Source organism: Oncorhynchus mykiss, chromosome 11 (assembly GCF_013265735.2).
Source record: "Oncorhynchus mykiss isolate Arlee chromosome 11, USDA_OmykA_1.1, whole genome shotgun sequence".
Taxonomy (NCBI): domain Eukaryota; kingdom Metazoa; phylum Chordata; class Actinopteri; order Salmoniformes; family Salmonidae; genus Oncorhynchus; species Oncorhynchus mykiss.
In genome coordinates this window covers 70,799,858-70,819,633 of record NC_048575.1, presented here as the reverse complement: position 1 = coordinate 70,819,633, position 19,776 = coordinate 70,799,858, and positions in this window count along the sequence as shown.

Below are 19,776 nucleotides of genomic sequence, written 5' to 3'. Positions count from 1 at the left end.
AGAAGAACTCTGTGAATGCAATTGTCTTAGCATGAACTTCATTCATGTATTCTGCTTCTGTGCTCTCCATCCCTCCCCCTACCCCCACCAACTCTCTCTCTCCTGTCATCCTCATCATCCTCTCTCTCTGTCTCACTCTCTGTTTCTCCCTCCCCTATCACTCTCTCTTTGTCTCTCTCCCTTTCTCTCTCAATTACATGTAATTAAATTCAAAGGCTTTATTGGCTTGGGAAACATGTTTACATTGCCAAAGCAAGTGGAATAGATAATAAACAAAAGAGAAATTATCAATCAGAAGTTAACAGTAAACACAACAGTTTTAAAATAATATAGACATTTCAAATGTTATATTATGGCTTTGTACAGGGCAAACAAATAAACTGCTAAATATAGCTAATATTTACAGTGGTGTTAGTGCTTTAGTGGTTGCCCTTTTCTTATGGCAACAGGTCACACATATTGCATCTGTGCAGCCAGGTCACCCATGATACAAGTCAGTATTCGACGTCCATGCATGTCTGAGAACGTCGGTCGGGAGATGATATATAAACGGTCCACTAGGAGCAACAGTGAGCGTTGTTACCTTCAAGTGTGTTTCGGTTTTGTTAGGGTGCTGTGGATGCCAAAGGTTGCATGTTCAAATCCAGCGACAGAAGGTTGTTTTTGAAAGTTCTGTTTTAAGATTATCCCCAACCTTAACCCTTATCTTAACCATTCAGAGGTTATGCCTAACCTTAAGATTTCAGAGTTTATGCCTAACCTTAAGATTTCAGAGTTTATGCCTAACCTTAATATTTCAGAGTTTATGCCTAACCTTAAGATTTCAGAGTTTATGCCTAACCTTAATATTTCAGAGTTTATGCCTTAACTTAACCTCAAACACTTTGAAATTTCACGTTTGCAACAACTTTGAAATTTGAAGTTTGAGAAACATGGATGAACGTCTAATTCTTACGTGAGACTGTGAGAGCTTGTTGTGCTGTAATGGCACACTGTTATATTTCACCTGATAGATGTGGGAGTTCATCTCTCTCTCAATTTAATTCAATTCAAGGGCTTTATTGGCATGGCAAACATATGTTAACATTGTGAAAGAAAGTGAAGAAGATAATAAACAAAAGTTAAATAAACATTAAAAATGTACAGTAAACATAACACCAAAAACACTACAAATGTCATGTTACATACAGCGTTGTAATGTGCAAATAGTTCAAGTACAAAAGGGAAAATAAATCAACTTAAATATGGGTTGTATTTACAATGGTGTTTGTTCTTCACTGGTTGCCCTTTTCTTGTGGCAGCAGGTCACATATCTTGCTGCTGTGATCTCTCTTTCTCTCTCTTGTCTCCTCCTCTCTCTATTAGGGGCAGACCACACAGTGGGAAACAAGTCGTAAAATTAGACCCAGGAAACGAAGAGCCTGACATATACAGGCTCATTTTACAACCAGTTTATGTCTTCACTCAGTCTCAAATTGGCAACTGGCTTAACATGCCTTTTTAGACCAAGAGGTCAAAGAGGTCTGCTACAATGGTTATGTGTTTGTGTGTATGTGTGAGCGTGTGCGTGCGTGTATGCGTATGAGTGTGTGTTGGGTATACTATTTCAGATTGAAGTGGGAGGTGTTTAAAGCCGTAAGTGTTGTGAAAGGGCAGAATGACATAAACATCATAGAATGTGAACCACACCCATGAGCCCTCAAAACACTCCACTTAGAGCAAAGGGACTTTTTATTAGACCTGATTCTCCCGGTTTTCACTTTCCCAGTGATGTCTGTGTGAGATGTACATGTGTGTAGAGTGGCAGAGTAACAGGCACTTAAGCTGGGACGTGGGGAGTGAGAGGTTCAACCCTCATCTCGTTAACTTTCTAATACACTCCCGCAGTCAATGTCCCTTCCTGTAAAGCCCTACATCTATTTTTCTCTCTCCCCCAACTATTTATTTCTCTCAAACACAACCACAATACTCCCTCAATATTTTTCCACCATTTAATACAAGTGTTTTGAGATATTAAAGATGGAACGTTTTAGCATTTTATTGTAATTACCTGGTTTTAATTTGACAAGTGTTTTTTGACATGTCTGGTAAAGCTATTATTGAATTTAAATCCAATATTTTAATGGGGTTTGGTGAAACGCATATACATACATCTGAAAAGACTGTTTACATAAAACATGACATGGGGTAACTTAGAACTGTAGCCGTAATGATGAGAGCAACTCTTGGAAGATATTTTCCCATTGATTTAACGAGACTAGGGTGATTAATCTTCTGCATGTCATGACGCTGGAGTTGTAAATCAACATTTGTCCGCACAACAAACGCTACGCCTGTAAATTAATTCTGCATTAGAAAACTTCCGAAATCTACAGCTAATCAAGCCAAGGGACACTACAGTTCACATGAACCACAATGTTCACTACACTCAGACCATCAATCAGTTGGAGGAGAGCGGGAAGGAGGGAGGGGGCTGGGGAGAGAGAGTGGTTCTGTTCTGACCCATACCGTATGTGATTCTAAGAATTGGATTTGTTCCAATAACGTTACACAGCTTCCTTTACTTGTTTGATTTTCTGGTCACCTTTTATCTGAAAGAACTTGATAGGTGATAGAAGTATTTCCAAGAAGAATTTAATTCAGACATAAAACAAATTTGCTCATAAGGAAGGAAAGGACAGCTCTGGGATTGAGTGTTGATTAGAAAGGAAGGGAACTGATTATGAGTTGTCATGTGTCCTGTGAGGATCCAAAGATCAGTTTACAATGGATCAGCGTCTACAGAGCCCTCTCACCTGCAGAGGAGAGGAGGGATTGGTGTGCAGGTTTTATGACACCTCACGTCAATGGTAAATTGTAGGCAGTAGACGACTCATTTTGGTCTCTATTGTTAGTGAATGGAATCACTTTGTTACAGAAGGTTTTGCCACCCCAAAACTCTAAAGTCCAACAGTAAAAACTGGGACAATATATTTCAACATCCGAATGTGGGGAATGATGAAAGAGGGAAAATGGGAAATTAATGTCTATTTTGTCATAAAAAAATAGTATAAAAGCGATATAACGAAAATATTGTAACTTCAAGATCTTTCACACTGTGTATATCAGGTTTACATCCTTTAGGACATATAAAAGATGAAGAAAATACTTTTGTTAATTTTAAGATAGAAAACATTCATCACATTCCTAACTGTTTTTGATGATGTTTTGCCCTGTAGCCACGCCTGAGGGAGTTTAGAGAGCATGTCAGTATGACGGAAACACCCCTTTTTTACCCAAGTGTGTAAAAGATTGAGTTAAGAATGAAAATACCAGAATAGAAGGACCACAAGCTGCAGCTAGGTCTCCATTGGTCACAACCCTGAAAATCAACACGAGTTGAAAAGGGAAAAGTAGCCTCTAACAATCAATGTTACGGTTGAGTAGCTGCTCTAAATACAGTAAGAAAGTGAATTTAAATAGGACCACCCAGTCATTCTACGTAACATAGCAAAAATCTGAAAATCAGACATTTTGAGGTTGATGAGGCGCATGACAAGATACAATGGTCAACTCACAAACGGCTGCAATGGATATCGTTTTGTATATGTTGAAGCAGCACCTATCACTCCCAAAAATGATTTGTCATTTCTAGGTTAGACTACTGAAATGCTCTACTTTCCGGCTACCCAGAAAAAGCACTAAATAATCTTCCATTTGTGCTAAATACGGCTGCTAGAATCTTGACTAGAACCAAAAAATGTCATCATATAACTCCAGTGCTAGCCTCTCTACACTGGCTTCCTGTTATGGCAAGGGCTGATTTCAAGGTTTTACTGCTAACCTACAAAGCATTACATGGGCTTGCCGTATCTTTCCGATTTGGTCCTGCCCTACATACCTACAAGTACGCTACAGTCACATGACGCAGGCCTCCTAATTGTCCCTAGAATTTCTAAGCAAACAGCTGGAGGCAGGGCTTTCTCCTATAGAGCTCCATTTTTATGGAATGGTCTGCCTACCCATATGAGAGACGCAAACTTTACTTAGACTCATCTCTTCCGTAGGTCCTATGATTGAGTGTAGTCTGGCCCAGGAGTGTGAATGTGAACGGAAAGGCACAGGAGCAACAAACCGCCCTTGCTGTCTCTGCTTGGCCAGTTCCCCTCTCTCCACTGGGATTCTCTGCCTCAAACCCGATTTCAGGGGCTGAGTCACAAGCTTACTGATGCTTTTCCATGCCGTCCCGAGGAGGGGTGTGTCACTTGAGTGGGTTGAGTCACTGACGTGGTCTTCCTGTCTGGGTTGCCCCCCCCCCCTTGGGTTGTGCCGTGGCAGAGATCTTTGTGGGCAATACTCGGCCTTGTCTCAGTATGGTAAGTTGGTGGTTGAAGATATCCCTCTAATGGTGTGGGGGCTGTGCATTGGAAAAGTGGGTGGGGTTAAATCCTGACTGTTTGGCCCTGTCCGGGGGTATCGTCGGATGGGACCACAGTGTCTCCTGACCCCTCCTGTCTCAGCCTCCAGTATTTATGCTGCAGTAGTTTCTGTGTCGTCAGTTTGTTATATCTGGAGTATTTCTCGTGCCTTATCCGGTGTCCTGTGTGAATTTAAGTATGCTCTCTCTAATTCTCTCTTTCTCTCTCTCGGAGGACCTGAGTCCTAGGACCATGCATCAGGACTACCTGGCATGATGACTCCTTGCTGTCCCCAGTCCACCTAGCCGAGATGCTGCTCCAGTTTCAACTGTTCTGCTTGATTAGCTGTCCACAGACGACCACTTTTCCAGAACAAGTGAATGTTAACACAGACAACTAAAGACAAGGACATTGTGATCTCTTGTGGACAATCAGAGATGTACACTTAGAAGTTAAAACCTCTTGGACCTACCCATCCCGGATCCGGGAGAATTGTCATCAACTACACTAATTAGCATAGCGCAACGGTCAAAAAATATTACTAGAAAATATTCATATTCATGAAATCTCAAGTGAAATATAATGAAACACAGCTTAGCCTTTTGTTAATAACCCTGTCATCTCAGATTTTGAAATGATGCTTTACAGCCAAAGCATGACAAGCGTTTGTGTAAGTTTATCGATAGCCTAGCATAGCATTATGTCCAGCTAGCAGCAGGAAGCTTGGTCACGGAAATCAGAAAAGCAATCAAATTAACCGTTTACCTTTGATGACCTTCGGATGTTTTCACTCACAAGACTCCCAGTTTGACAGCAAATGTTCCTTTTGTTCCATAAAGATTATTTTTATACCCAAAATATCTCCATTTGTTGGTCACGTTATGTTCAGAAATCCACCGGAAATAGCGGTCACGACAATGCCAAATTATTTTCAAAATTATATCCATAATATCGACAGAAACATGGCAAACGTTTTTTATAATCAATCCTCAAGGTGTTTTTCAAATATCTATTCGATAATATATCAACCGGGACAATTGGTTTTTCAGTAGGAGCGAGAGGGAAAATGACTACCTCTGTCTTCTACGCAAGAATCACTCTGAGAGCCCTCAGCGGGCCACTTACGCAATGTAGTTGTTTACTTTCATTCTTCAACATAAAGGCGTGAAACTACGTCAATATGCTGTAGACACCTTAGGGAATACGTCTGGTTCTGGTTGATATCCCTTTCAATGGCCAATAGGGGTGCATAGGAACACAACGGTTTCAAAATAAGAGGCACTTCCTGATTGGATTTTCCTCAGGGTTTCGCCTGCAATATCAGTTCTGTTATATTCACAGACAATATTTTGACAGTTTTGGAAACTTTAGAGTGTTTTCTATCCTAAGCTGTCAATTATATGCATATCCTAGCATCTGGTCCTGAGAAATAGGCGGTTTACTTTGGGATCGTTATTTTTCCAAAAATAGAAATAGATAGAGGTAGAGACAATTTAGAGTGAGGAAGAGAAGAAGTAGAGAAGAGGTAGAGAAAAGGCAGAGAAGAGGCAGAGAAGAGGTAGAGGTACAGAGAGGAAGAGAGAGGCAGAGATGATGTAGAGATGATGTAGAGATGAGGTAGATTGAGTTAGAGATGAGGAAGAGAGAGGTACAGAGACAAAGAGAGAGGTAGGGAGAGGCATAGATAAAGTAGAGAGAGGTGGAGAGAGGCACATATGAGGCAGAGGTGAGGCAGAGAGGTGCAGAGGGGTACAGAGGAAGAGAGAGGAAGAGATGAATTAGAGATAGATTGAGGTAGATTGAGGTAGAGATGAGGAAGAGAGGCAGATATGATGTAGATTGAGGTAGAGATTTGGTAGAGATGAGGTAAAGATGAGGTAGAGATGAGGAAGAGAGAGGTACAGAGGGACAGAGAGGAAGAGATAGGTAGAGAGGAAGAGAGAGAAAAGAGAGGCAGAGATGAGGTATATTGAGGTAGATTGAGGCAGAGATGAGGAAGAGAGAGGTACAGAGAGGTACAGAGAGGAAGATAGGCAGAGAGGTAGCGAGAGGCAGAGGTGAGGAAGATTTAGGTAGAGATGAGTTAGAGAAGGGTAGAGATGGGTTGAGATGGGGTAAGAGGGAGGAAAATATAGAAGGGATAGGTAAAGAGAGGTAGAGAAAGGTAGAGGGAGGTAGAGAGGTAGAGATGAGGTAGAGGGTGGTAGAGAGCAGCAGAAATGAGGTGGAGATGAAGTAGTGAAGAGGTATAGAGCGTTGGAGATGAGGTAGAGAGAGGTAGCGAGGTGTAGAGAAAGGTAGAGATGAGCTAGAGATGAGGTAGAAGGAGGTAGAGAGCATTTAAAATAAGGTAGAGAGCGGTAAAGAGCAGTAGAAATTAGGTAGAGAGAGCTAAAGATGAGGTAGAGAGAAGAGAAGGTAGAGAGAGGTAGAAAGCGATAGAGATCAGGTATAGAGCATTATAGATGAGGTAGAAATGAGGTAGAGAGAGGTAAATATGAGGTAGATGGAGGAGAGAGATAGAGATGAGGTAGAGAGAGGTAGAAAGCAGTAGTAATGAGGTAGAGAGAAGTAGAGATGAGGTAGAGATGAAGTAAAGAGAGGTAGAGATGAGGTAGACATGATTTAGAGAGTGGTAGAGATGAGGTAGAGCTGAGGTATAGAGCATTGGAGATTTGGTAGAGATTAGATAAAGAGAGGTAAAGATGACATAGAGATAGCAGAGATATGAAGAGAGAGGTAGAGAGAGGCAGAGATGAGGAAAAGAGAAGAGATAGGTAGAGAGGGGTAGACAGTGGTTGAGATGAGGTAGAGAGCGGTGGAGAGAGGTAGAGATGAGGTAGAGATGAGGTAGAGGGAAGTAGAGAGCAGTAGAAAGGAGGTAGAGAGAGGTAATGATGAGGTAGAGAGAGGTAAAGATGAGGTAGAGAGAGAAGAGTTAGGTAGAGAGAGGTAGAGAGCGGCAGAGAGAGGTAGAGATGAGGTGAGATGAGGTAGAGAGCGGTAGAGATGAGGTGGAGGTGAGGTAGAGAGAGATAAGATGAGGTAGAGAGAAGAGATAGGTAGAGAGAGGTAGAGATGAGGTAGAGAGAGGCAGAGAGAGGCAAAGACGAGGTAGAGAGCGGTAGAAAGGAAATTGATAAAAGGAAGAAAGGAGCAGAATTGGACGAGGATTAATTCATAACAAGAGTGCAGATGGCCATAGCAGATGGTTTAATTTCTGCCCCTCCGTTGATGGGCGGCCCAGGGCTGCCACTGGCCTGATGGGTAATGGATATTACCTCACTGAGCCCAGGGTCCATTCTCCGGACGGAGAGAAGGTGGCTGATGAGAATTTATGCAGGTCCTATATCTGTTCTTGGCAGGTTCTAGTTAGCTGAGAACTGAGGTGTCTAAACTGTCAACGATATGAAGGAATTGATGATGAGAATTTCCATTGCAAACTGCAATAAATGTCAAAACTGTTATCAATGTTGACATCAGTGCTTATAATAGATATTTTTCAGTGGTCAATGGCAACATGATGTCCCACCCCCATAGACGCATTCTTTTTTTATAATTGTATTTTCTAAGCTCTGATACATATATGTAAATCATGTGACTTTAACCCACATCTGTTTCCCATTCACTCACTGCATATGTCCTGATTAACATTAAGGTATTATGTCCTGATTAACATTAACCCCTTTCCGCTAGCGGAACTCCTCGCCAACAGCCAATGAAATTACAGGGTGCCAAATACAAATCAACAGAAATCTCATAAATCAAATTTCGCAAACATTCAAGTATTAGGCACCATTTTAAAGATAACATTCTCGTTAATTCAGCCGCAGTGTCTGATTTCAAAAATGCTTTACAGCGAAAGCTCCACAAACGATTATATTAGGTCACCACCAAGCCACAGAAAAACCTGGCCATTTTTCCAGCCAAAGAGTGGAGTCACAAAAAGCACAAATAGAGACAAACTTAATCACTAACCTTTGATGATCTTCATCAGATGACACTCATAGGGTTTCATGTTACACAATACATGTATGTTTTGTTCGATAAAGTGCATATGTATATCAAAGAATCTAATTTTACGTTGGCGCGTTACGTTCAGTACTTCTAAAACATGCAGTGATTGTGCAGAGTGCCACATGAATTCACAGAAATACTCATTATAAATGTTGATGAAAATTCAAGTGTTATGCATGGAAATTTAGCTACACTTCTCCTAGGGGAACACCCCCCCCCCATTCAGCTGAAAAAGTGGCATGGGAAATTCAAAAAATATTCTTTAGAAATATTAAACTTTCACACATTAACCTTTCTGATCTCCCCATCCCGGATCCGGGTTCGTGAATACAGACTCAAGCTCATTACCATAACGCAACGTTAACTATTCATGAAAATCGCAAATGAAATGAAATAAATATGCTAGCTCTCAAGCTTAGCCTTTTGTTAACAACACTGTCATCTCAGATTTTCAAAATATGCTTCTCAACCATTGCAAAACAATCATTTGTGTAACAGTATTGATGGCTAACGTAGCATTTAGCATTAGCATTCAGCTGGCAACATTTACACAAAAAAACAGAAAAGCATTCAAAAAAATAATTTACCTTTGAAGAACTTCAGATGTTTTCATTGAGGAGACTCTCAGATAGCAAATGTTCAGTTTTTCCTGAAAGATTATTTGTTTAGGACAAATCGCTCCGTTTTCTGCGTCACGTTTAGCTATGAAAAAACCCCTGTATCCAGGATTGTGTAAATCTATCAGCAAGCTCATTAGCATAACACAACGTTAACTATTTATGAAAATCGCAAATGAAATGAAATAAATATGCCATCTCTCAAGCTTAGCCTTTTGTAAACAACACTGTCATCTCAGATTTTCAAAATATGCTTCTCAACCATAGGAAAACAATCATTTGTGTAAAAGTAGCTAGCTAGAGTTAGCATTTCGCGTTAGCATTTAGCGTTAGCATTAGCGTTAGCATCCAGCACGCAACATTAACAAAAACATAAAAGCCTTCAAATAAAATCATTTACCTTTGAAGAACTTCTGATGTTTTCAATGAGGATACTCTCAGTTAGATAGCAGATGCTCAGTTTTTCCAAAAAGATTCCTTGTGTATTAGAAATAGCTCCGTTTTATACATCACATTTGGCTACCAAAAAAAATCCATAAATTCAGTCCTCAAAACGCAAACTTTTTTCCAAATTAACTCCATAATATCGACTGAAAACATGGCAAACGTTGTTTAGAATCAATCCTCAAGGTGTTTTTCACATATCTCTTCATTGATACATCGTTCTTGGAAACATGCTTTCTCTCCTGAATCCCAGGAGAAAATGCCTGCACCTGAAGATTACGCACAAATTTAGACAAAGGACACCGGGCGGACCTCTGGAAAATGTAGTCTCTTATGGCCAATCTTCCAATGATATGCCTACAAATACGTCACAATGCTGCTAAGACCTTGGGCGAACGACAGAAAGTGTAGGCTCATTCCTTGCGCAATCACAGCCATATAAGGAGAGAATGGAAAACAGAGCTTCAGAAATTCTGCTAATTCCTGGGTGATGCATCATCTTGGTTTCGCCTGTAGAATGAGTTCTGGGGCACTTACAGACAGAATCTTTGCAGATTCTGAAACTTCAGAGTGTTTTCTTTCCAAAACTGTCAAGAATATGCATAGTCGAGCATCTTTTCGTGACAAAATATCGCGCTTAAAACGGGAACGTTTTTTATCCAAAAATGAAATAGCGCCCCTAGAGCTCTAAGAGGTTTTAACAAGTCCAATACAGCAAATGAAAGATAAACATTTGTTAATCTACCCATCGTGTCCGATTTTTTAAATGTTTTACAGTGAAAACACAACATATATTTATGTTAGATCACCACCAAATTCAAAAACACACACAGCCATTTTTCACAGTCACAAAAGCAGAAATATAGATAAAATGAATCACTAACCTTTGAATATCTCCATCAGATGACACTCATAGGACATTGTGTTATACATGTATTGTGTGTTTTGTTCGATAATGTGCATATATATATATATATATATATATATAAAAAATAAATCTCAGTTTACATTGGCGCGTTACGTAGAGTAATGTTTTGATTCCAAAATATCCGGTGATTTTGCAGAAATACTCACAATAAACATTGATAAAAGATGCAAGTGTTATTCACAGAATTAAAGATAAACGTATCCTCTATGCAACCGCTGTGTCAGATTTTAAAAAAACTTTACGGAAAAATAATAATCTGAGAAAGGCGCTCAGAACCCAAATTAGCCAAAGAAATAGCAGCCATTTTGGGGTCAACAGAAGCTACAAAAACCACTGAATATTCACTTACCTTTGAATATCTTCATCAGAAGGCAGTTCCAGGAATCCCAGTTCGACAATAAATGACTGATTTGTTCCATAAAGTTCCATAAAGCCCATCATTTAGCCACTTGTTGATAGCTTGTTCATCCCAGCATTCAATCCTCAAAAAGCTTGAGCAAGTCTTCCAAACAAAAACTCAAAAAGTTCCGTTACAGGTCGTAGAAACAAGTCAAATGATGTAAGTAATCCATATTTTAAACATTAATCAGCAATAAGGTTCCAACCGGAGAATTTCATTGTCTGAAGAAACGCGTTGGAACAGAAGAACACTGTCTCGTGACCGCGCGCAATGAGACCGAGGCTTTCTGCCAGACCACCTAGTCAAAGAGCTATTATGAGCTCCTCCTTTATAGTAGAATCATACAACCAGAATCTAGAGACGGTGACATCTTGTGGAAGCCCTAGGAAGTGCATGCTCATCCATATCTAAGATGGACATCAAATGGCACTGTTTTCAAAATTGAGTTCTCACTTCCTGTTTGGATTTCTTCTCAGGTTTTTGCCTGCCATATGAGTTCTGTTATACTCACAGACATCATTCAAACAGTTTTAGAAACTTCAGAGTGTTTTCTATCCAATACTAATAATAATATGCATATATTAGCATCTGAGACCGAGTAGGAGGCAGTTTACTCTGGGCAAGCTATTCATCCAAAAGTGAAAATGCTGCCCCCTATCCCAAAGAAGTTTTAAGGTATTATGACCTGATTAACATTAAGGTATTATGATCTGATTAACATTAAGGTATTATTTCCTGATTAACATTAACTTCTTATTGTTCCGCTAGCGGCACCCCTCGACAACATTCCGCTGAAATATTTAACTTTCATACATTAACAAGTGCAATACACCAAATGAAAGATACACTTCTTGTTAATCTACACATCGTGTCCGATTTCAAAAAGGCTTTACAGCGATCTACTAATAAATTGACTAATAATATGCATATATTAGCAACTGGGACTGAGTAGCAGGTAGTTTACTCTGGGCACGCTTTTAATCCAAACGTGAAAATGCTGCCCCCTATCCCAAACAGGTTTTAAGGTATTGTGACCTGTAAGGTATGCCACTAACCAGGCTTAGTGACTGTGTTAAGGAGTGACATACACACAGGGTTAGGTTGACACACACAGGGTTAGGGTTAGGTTGACACACACAGGGTTAAGTTGACACACACAGGGTTAGGGTTAGGTTGACACACACTGGGTTAGGGTTATGTTGACACACACAGGGTTAGAGTTAGGATGATACACACAGGGTTAGGTTGACACACACAGGGTTAGGGTTAGGTTGACAGACACAGGGTTAGGGTTAGGTTGACACACACAGGGTTAGGTTGACACACACAGGGTTAGGTTGACACACACGGGGTTAGGTTGACACACACAGTGTTAGGGTTAGGTTGACACACACAGGGTTAGGATGACACACACAGGGTTAGGGTTAGGTTGACACACAGGGTTAGGTTAACACACATAGGGTGAGGTTGACACACACAGGGTTAGGTTGACACACTCACAGTGTTACGGTTAGGTTGACACACACAGGGTTAGTGTTAGGTTGACAAACATAGGGTTAGGGTTAGGTTGACACACACAGGGTTAGGTTGACTCACACATGGTTAGGTTGACACACACGGGGTTAGGTTGACACACACAGGGTTAGGTTGACAAACACATGGTGAGGTTGACACACACAGGGTTAGGGTAAGGTTGACACGCATACGGTGAGGTTGACACACACATGGTTAGGTTGACACACATAGGGTTAGGGTTAGGTTGACACACACAGGGTTAGGTTGACACAGACATGGTTAGGTTGACACACACAGGGTTAGGGTTAGGTTGACACACACAGAGTTGACACACACAGGGTTCGGTTGACACACACATTTTTAGGTTGACGAACACATGGTTAGGTTGACACACAGGGTTAGGTTGACACACACAGGGTTAGGGTAAGGTTGACACACATAGGGTAAGGTTGACACACACAGGGTTAGGTTGACACACACAGGGTTAGGTTGACACACACAGGGTTAGGTTGACACACAGAGGGTTAGGTTGACACACACAGGGTTAGGGTTAGGTTGACACACACAGGGTTAGGGTCAGGTTGACACACACAGGGTTAGGTTGACACACACAGGGTTTGGGTTAGGTTGACACACACGGGGTTAGGTTGACAAACACAGGGTTAGGTTAGGTTGACACACACTGGGTTAGGGTTATGTTGACACACACTGGGTCAGGGTTATGTTGACACACACAGGGTTAGGTTGACACAAAGGGTTAGGTTGACACACACGGGGTTAGGTTGACACACACCGTGTTAGGGTTACGTTGACACACACAGGGTTAGTGTTAGATTGACAAACACATGGTTAGGGTTAGGTTGACACACACAGGGTTAGGATGACACACACAGGGTTAGGGTTAGGTTGACACACGCAGGGTTAGGTTGACACACACACAGGGTCAGGGTTAGGTTGACACACAGGGTTAGGTTGACACACACAGGGTTAGGGTTAGGTTGACACACACAGGGTTAGGTTGACACAGACATGGTTAGGTTGACACACACAGGGTTAGGGTTAGGTTGACACACACAGAGTTGACACACACAGGGTTCGGTTGACACACACATTTTTAGGTTGACGAACACATGGTTAGGTTGACACACAGGGTTAGGTTGACACACACAGGGTTAGGGTAAGGTTGACACACATAGGGTAAGGTTGACACACACAGGGTTAGGTTGACACACACAGGGTTAGGTTGACACACACAGGGTTAGGTTGACACACACAGGGTTAGGTTGACACACACAGGGTTAGGGTTAGGTTGACACACACAGGGTTAGGTTGACACACACAGGGTTTGGGTTAGGTTGACACACACGGGGTTAGGTTGACAAACACAGGGTTAGGTTAGGTTGACACACACTGGGTTAGGGTTATGTTGACACACACTGGGTCAGGGTTATGTTGACACACACAGGGTTAGGTTGACACAAAGGGTTAGGTTGACACACACGGGGTTAGGTTGACACACACCGTGTTAGGGTTACGTTGACACACACAGGGTTAGTGTTAGATTGACAAACACATGGTTAGGTTTAGGTTGACACACACAGGGTTAGGATGACACACACAGGGTTAGGGTTAGGTTGACACACGCAGGGTTAGGTTGACACACACACAGGGTCAGGGTTAGGTTGACACACACAGGGTTAGGTTGACACACATAGGGTGAGGTTGACACACACAGGGTTAGGTTGACACACACACAGGGTTACGGTTAGGTTGACACACACAGGGTTAGTGTTAGGTTGACAAACATAGGGTTAGGGTTAGATTGATACACACAGGGTTAGGTTGACACACACAGGGTTAGGTTGACAAACATATTGTTAGGTTGACACACACATGGTTAGGTTGACACACACAGGGTGAGGTTGACACACACAGGGTTAGTGTTAGGTTGACACACACAGGGTTAGGGTTAGGATGACACACACAGGGTTAGGTTGACACACACAGGGTTAGGGTTAGGTTGACACACACAGGGTTAGGTTGACACAGACATGGTTAGGTTGACACACACAGGGTTAGGTTGACACACACAGGGTTAGGGTTAGGTTGACACACACAGGGTTAGGGTTAGGTTGACACACACAGGGTTTGGTTGACACACACAGGGTTGGGGTAACGTTGACACACATAGGGTTAGGGTTAGGTTGACACACACAGGGTTAGGTTGACACACACAGGGTTAGGCTGACACACACAGAGTTAGGTTTAGGTTGACACACATAGGGTTAGGGTTAGGTTGACACACACAGGGTTAGGTTGACACACACAGGGTTAGGGTAACGTTGACACACATAGGGTTAGGGTTAGGTTGACACACATAGGGTTAGGGTTAGGTTGACACACACAGGGTTAGGTTGACACACACAGGGTTAGGTTGACACACACAGGGTTAGGGTTAGGTTGACACACACAGGGTTAGGTTGACACACACAGGGTTAGGTTGACACACACAGGGTTAGGGTTAGGTTGACACACACAGGGTTAGGTTGACACACACAGGGTTAGGGTAACGTTGACACACATAGGGTTAGGGTTAGGTTGACACACACAGGGTTAGGTTGACACACACAGGGTTAGGGTTAGGTTGACACAGACATGGTTAGGTTGACACACACAGGGTTAGGTTGACACACACAGGGTTAGGTTTAGGTTGACACACACAGGGTTAGGTTGACACACATAGTGCATTGTCTTTCATTCATGCTCTGCTTTCTGGAACGGGGCAGTTGAAAGAGTTAGGAGTGACAGATCCATGGAAATGCCACCCCCGAAAATGTTTCAAGATGCCTTCATAATCTGATCCAGAGGATGGGATTGCATGTGTGTGTGTGTGTGTGTGCGTCTGTGTGTGCTGGTGACTCTTTTCAGAGCAACACAGCTGTATAGTAATAAGAGCTTTGACTTGAGAGTGATACCTTGTAGTGGACCTACTGGTACACACAAACACACACACGCACACACACACGCACTCACACACACAATCACAATTTCTCCCAATGTGCTAGTTGAGCCATTCATCCTGCTTTCCCAAAGACAGGCCAGCAATTTGCCTTAATCCATATGGAATGGTTCTGAATGACCTCAGTCTATAAGGTCCAGGACTAGGGATTTACTCTGAGACAGCCAATCTAAACAACCTGATTTAACTTCTACTGCGTGTGTGTTCGTGTGTGTGTGTGTGTGTGTGTGTGTGTGTTTGTGTGTGTGTTTGTGTGTGTGTGTGTGTGTGTCTGACTAAAGCTCCTCCGTATCAGTCTTTCACATGATAAATGTAGTCTAAGATAAACCAGCCCACAATGACTCCCAAGGTGGCTGACTGGAGAAGTGAACGCCTGTTTCTCACAATAATTTCTTAGTTCAACCTTCACAGGGCTGTCAATGGTAGCACAAACATATTTTAACTGTTTGTTTGAAAAATACCTCAAAAACATAGAAAACTCTACACACAGACATAGCGGAAGAAAATCATTAGGGGCCCTCTGCAGAATCAGTCAATTTACGCCTTTGCTATGTACAACTTTCCTATGCACTTCTCAGTAGTTGGTATTCAGATTTTACAAGTGATACCTTGTAGTGGACCTTCCTTATGAAGGTGTGTAACGGGCTTTGCAGCCATGATTTCCTTGCACATGCTGAATAAATGTAATTCAAAGACTGAAAACCCTCCCACTTGATGAATAAATGTAATTCTAAGACTGAAAACCCTCCCACTTGATGAATAAATGTAATTCAACAACTGAAAACCCTCCCACTTGATGAATAAATGTAATTCAACAACTGAAAACCCTCCCACTTGATGAATAAATGTAATTCAACAACTGAAAACCCTCCCACTTGCCCGGCCAACAGATATTCTGGTGGATTTTCCATTCAATAGGGTTTCAGTACATTTCTCTAAACTCTCCCTTTAAATATGGTGTGCCTTTAATAGAGAGACCATTCAGAATGTTAGAAAGCCATGGAAACAAGTCCATATTCATCTCCTTTTCAGCAATTGGTAGATTTAAAAATACTCTGATCTTGTTTATTATTTAGGGTAAGGAAAGTATTTATGCCTGATGAAACCAAAACAGGTTTTGAGAGCCTTTACGGACAAAATATATTGGTGAATCAAAAATAGAAATATTGGAAAGTAAGAAAGGTGTACAATAGGGGTTGTACAGTAGTCTATATAGTAGTCTACAAATCTACCCTCATAATCCTCACTAATCATGGAACTGTGATGACAATGTTTTTTTGTGAACCGTGCTCCAGGTTTAAATTGCTATGTCTGGACTGGGTTCTATAATGATTCAAATAGGCTACACATCCCAAACTATTGGGCAACTTGTAATACGTTCTCCTATTATGATCTACTATTGCTAGCGATCCTCAGGAACAACCACATGAACGTGACAGTGGAAATAAAAGAAAACTAATGATGTAACGGAATGATGCTAAATGTAAGGAAACTGACACTGACAGTTAGAAATGGATGTGGGTATAACCATAGAGATCCTATTAAATTACATGGAGAATGGTATTCTTTCTATCGGGAAAAAAATAAGTAGATTTCATTTGGAACCACCAGGCTGCTCAACTCTATTCATCGTTTCAGGGCACATAAAGGTGCTGGAATTATGAGAGAATTAAGTCAAGGTCAGATTACGGCTTTATCTGTAGATATCTCTGCCACACCTTCATTTCTTTGGTCTTCACCCCAAACGAATAGCCGGTGAATAGCATGCTATCAAGGTCAGAATACGCACTGAGAGGAAAGTGCATAACCATTGAATTAGTTCCATTTACACATGCTTAATTAACTTGAGTCAGAATTCCCCACCAGGTGAAGAAGGCCTGCCCACAGCCAAATATTTCTTGCCTGAAGACAGTTTATCTCACCTGTGTGTGTGTGTGTGTGTGTGTGTGTGTGTGTTATACCACCAGCTGGGATTCCTTTGCTTAATTAATGGTGTGTCTCCGGAGCCTACCTACTGTGTGGAGTAGTTGTTCACTGTCTGTCCCTGAGCTGTATACACCCACTCAAACACTGGCACACAGGTATGCATAGACACACACACACACACACACACAGGTACGCACAGACACACACACACACAGGTACGCACAGACACACACACACACACACACACAGGTATGCACAGACACACACATACACACACAGGTACGAACAGACACACACATACACACACACACACACAGGCAACATCGTAGGAAAGGTCAAGGACTGTAATAGCAGAAGATAAACTGAACTAAAACTGTATTAGTGATGCATGGGAAGGACTATGATGGAGTCACGGCAGAAGAGCGCAGTGGATGACAAGTCTACGGCCAGGTGTAATGTGGAGAGCTAATGTTCCCCCTGTAACCTACCTTCAGATCTAGTCAGTATGATCGGTGGACGGGTGGTAAATAGTCTTTTTCAGTTGCTTTATCAGAAATGAAAATAACACAAAGGAATTATTACATTTTGGGAAGTGAAAGGTGGCATCCTAGGACGGGACAATGTTGAAAGTCACTGAGCTCTTAAGAAAGGCCATTCTACTGCCAATGTTTTTCTATGGAGATTGGATGGCTGTTTCCTCGATTTTATACATCTGTCAACAACGGGTGTGGCTGAAATAGCCGAATCCACTAATTTGAAGCGGTGTCCACACTATTTTGCATACATAGTGTAGCGTGCATCACAATGGGAGGTCCAAGGCAGGTTGTATCATTTGCATACAAGGGACCAGGGAATCTGGTCAGAACATGGACATTTTATTGTCACGTGTAGATGTCTTGATCAGATGACAACAACCACATGTGAGAGAGAGAGAGAGAGAGAGAGAGAGAGAGAGAGAGAGAGAGAGAGAGAGAGAGAGAGAGAGAGAGAGAGAGAGAGAGAGAGGTTCAACTCTATTTCTCTCTATACAGTTTTGTGTGTGGGTTATAAAACCAAAATATGATTTCGGACACTTTTGCAATTTCTGCATAAACCTTGAAAATCATGACCGACTGCTGTTGCAATCTTCTTTGTTGAAACTGTCTCTTTCAACACCAATCAATCAATTGGAAAAGCAAAGCATTTTCTTGGAAATGGAGTTCGCGCTCCTTGTAATTTATCCATGCCATGGAGAACGTGTGGATGGGCCTGCCTTGTCTGAGAAGGAAAATAGGCCTGTAGCAGAGGTAATCACAGCCACTCATTGTGATAGGGACTGCAGGTTAAAGATTGGAACTGGGAGAATAGTTGTGGGGGGGGGGGGGGGGGGGGGGAGTTAAAGAGGTGACAGGGAAAATATCTGTTTCACTGATAGAGAGAATTGGAGGAAGTAGGGGGTCCTCAGACACAGCAGCCCAATCTTCCTTTTGCGGACTGACATAAGTGTGTGTGTGTGTGTATTGCGAGTGTATGCTTGTTTGTGTGTGTGTAGTCAGAGAAACAGAAAGAGAGCCAGAGAGAGAGCCAGAGAGAGTGATCCAAAGAGCGAGAGAGATAGACATTGTCATCCTACAAGAAACATGGTATGGAGGAGACGGACCCACTGGTTGCCCTCTAGGTTACAGAAAGCTGGTAGTCCCATCCACCAAACTACCAGGTGTGAAACAGGGAAGGGACTCAGGGGGTATGCAAATTTCGTATAGAGCAGACCTAACTCACTCTATTAAATGAATCAAAATAGGAATATTTTACATTTGGCTTGAAATTCCAAATGAAATTATCTTGACAGACAAACATTTCCTCCTCGGTGTTACCTATATCCCCCCACTAGAATCACCATACTGAAGACAGCTTCTCCATCCTGGAGGGGGAAATAAATCATTTCCAGGCCCAGGCACATGTACTAGTCTGTGGCGACCTAAATCCCAGAACCGGACAAGATCCTGACACCCTCAGCACACAGGGGGACAAACACATGCTATAGATGGAAGGAATGTAGTGTGAAAACCTACCAAAAAAATGACGCAACAACAAATTCCAACAAATTCCCAACCGTTTTAGACAACTTCCTGGACAAAACGTTCCACTGTAATAGCGAAGGTATAAACTTGGCAGTAAATACCTAAACAGTATTTTTGACCTCTCAGGCTCCCTATCAATCTAAAAATATCAAAGAGAAAAGAAAATTAACAACAATGACAAATGGTTTAATGAAGAATGCAAAAATCTAAGAAAGATATTGAGAAACCTATCCAACCAAAAACATAGAGACCCAGAAAACCTGAGTCTACTCCTTCACTATGGTCAATCACTAAAACAATACAGAAAAACACTACGGAAAAAGAAGGAACAGCATGTCAGAAATCAGCTCAATGTAATTGAACAATCCATAGACTAACCACTTCTGGGAAAATTGGAAAACATCAAACAAACAAGTGCTATCTATCCAAAATAGAGATGTATGGGTAAACCAT